This window comes from Arachis hypogaea, chromosome 8, assembly GCF_003086295.3.
Source record: "Arachis hypogaea cultivar Tifrunner chromosome 8, arahy.Tifrunner.gnm2.J5K5, whole genome shotgun sequence".
NCBI classification, from domain to species: Eukaryota; Viridiplantae; Streptophyta; class Magnoliopsida; order Fabales; family Fabaceae; genus Arachis; species Arachis hypogaea.
In genome coordinates, this window is record NC_092043.1 from 34,361,332 (window position 1) to 34,363,420 (window position 2,089).

Below are 2,089 nucleotides of genomic sequence, written 5' to 3' on the forward strand. Positions count from 1 at the left end.
TTCTAATTTTGCTTCTTCTTTTTTTATCGTACGGTACTTTAACTACTTTTTAAAATTAGTTAATTACATACATTTATAACACATCTATAATAATAAAATCACACACAAAATATTTTTATACGCATCTAAAAATTATAAAATAAAGTTTAAAATTCAAGAATATAATATTTTTACTATAACACAGCGAAACATAACAATTAAAAATTACCAGTTGTTTATCTTATCACCACAAATAAAGAAGATAACAGCAGTTGACATCAGAGTTTTTTCATGTGCTGCAGAATCTGATTCATTAGCAGCTATTTCATGAAGAACTGTTGCTAGTCAGGACACTTTATCATAATTTATTCAATTCTCTACATCTTCTTACTAATAATTTTCCACAGCAGAAACCCGTGAACTGAGGGCGATAGCACGCAAAACCCCCTATCTGTGCGCATCTGTTGCCCCATCCATTCTCCTCTTTCCGGTGTTAATCTTTTACCCCTCCTCTACAGTGTGTGAAATCCCTACTTCCTCCTCTACAGTGTGCAAAATTTCTATTCTCTGGTCCATGGTGCGTCTCTATGTCGTCATGGAGTCGATCGCGTAGCTATCCATACATCCTTCTTTCACCGTCGTCGAAGTTTCTCCTTTCCTTAACCATGCGTGAAACCCTTACACCCTCTTTCATTGTGCGCGAATCTGAGCTATTGCGGCCTCTCTCCTTTCTCACTGGTTTGTTCTTTTACATTACTCTTTCTTTCTTGTTTTCATTCTTGATCACCTACAAAGTTTGAATCCTATTTTTTCAAAATTTATCTATATCTTTTTGGTTTAGATTATGCTTTTAGGTTATTTTGATTCAAATTTTGTCTATATATTCTATTAATTCAAGTTAATTCTGACTGTTTAGAATTAAGGATTTAAAAGTACTACCGTACTACTATTTTGATTTCTTGTGTGTTTTGTAGTAAAATTTTTTAATTAAAGTAAATAAATACAAATAGTTAATAGTTATTTGCTCTCTGATGCCGTTGATCATGCGCCTGGATCAATTGTGAAGGTTTGCTCTCTAATAACAAATTTAAAGTTTTGCATTTTTTTTGAAACTCAGACAATAATTTTATTGGTTTCGTTATCCTGTCATCAAAAGAAATGCCCAAATATCTAACATTTTGGATTTTCTTAAAATTTTAGAAATTGGATCAATGGAGACCAAAATACATGGGCAAATTTGGATTTGGTCATTTGGGTTTACATAACAAGTACAGATAAGAGATCAGCGTAGCAAATACTTGATGAGGTGAAGGTAAATATTCACAAAAGTAATTTTGTATATATTTGTGTCTACATATATGATTGAAATAAGTAGAACATATATATGATTAGTTGAGCTGATTAGATAAATGAAAAAATTATTGTTGTATCTATTATTTTGAATTTTTGATTTGGTTTTTTTGTGGCTGATATGAGATTGAATTGGAGTTTGTACTTAATATTAATGTACATGGTATATTAGTTGGTCTGTCAATATTATTTATTTGATAAAGGACACTATGATCTATAAAGTTAAATATGTGATGAATTATAGTCACTCCCTAGACTTAATTTAGTGTCAAATCAAAGCTTATATTTTGGATCCAAGTGTCACTACAAGAAATTATCGATTTTGCAACCGATTTTGGTTTGAAACCTTGGTTATTAAATGTTAGCGACTGATTTTTGAATAAAAACACCAAACTTCACTATAAAGTATTAGTTGTTAAATGGTGAGCAGATTTTTTGATCGCTAAATCAATTACTGAATATATCGATCGCTAGTTTGCAACCAGTATTTCGATCTCATTTGCTATCAATGTTTAAGTTTCTAATTCAATTGCTAAGTGAAGACCTGTAATTTAACAAGCAACATTTCAGTCACTAAAGCAGTTGCTAATTAGCAACCAAACATTATTAGTAACAAAAAATATTAACAAAAAATATTTCCATTATCCCAGATAGAATGAACAATCTTATTTTGCATTGAATTAAAACAAAACTTGACAACATGAATATTCTTAAATAACCACATTAATTGAAAAGCTTATTTTTTGGATCGTATACCAAA

General features: G+C 30.3%; 1 long non-coding RNA gene across 1 annotated transcript; it reads left to right on the plus strand.

The window, feature by feature from the left end:
• Positions 1 to 228: 228 nt before the first annotated feature.
• Positions 229 to 1,513, plus strand: LOC140174601 (uncharacterized). The gene is made up of 2 exons (XR_011864336.1): positions 229 to 717; positions 1,180 to 1,513. It is a non-coding gene; the product is annotated as an uncharacterized lncRNA (long non-coding RNA).
• The last annotated feature ends 576 nt before the right edge of the window (positions 1,514 to 2,089 follow it).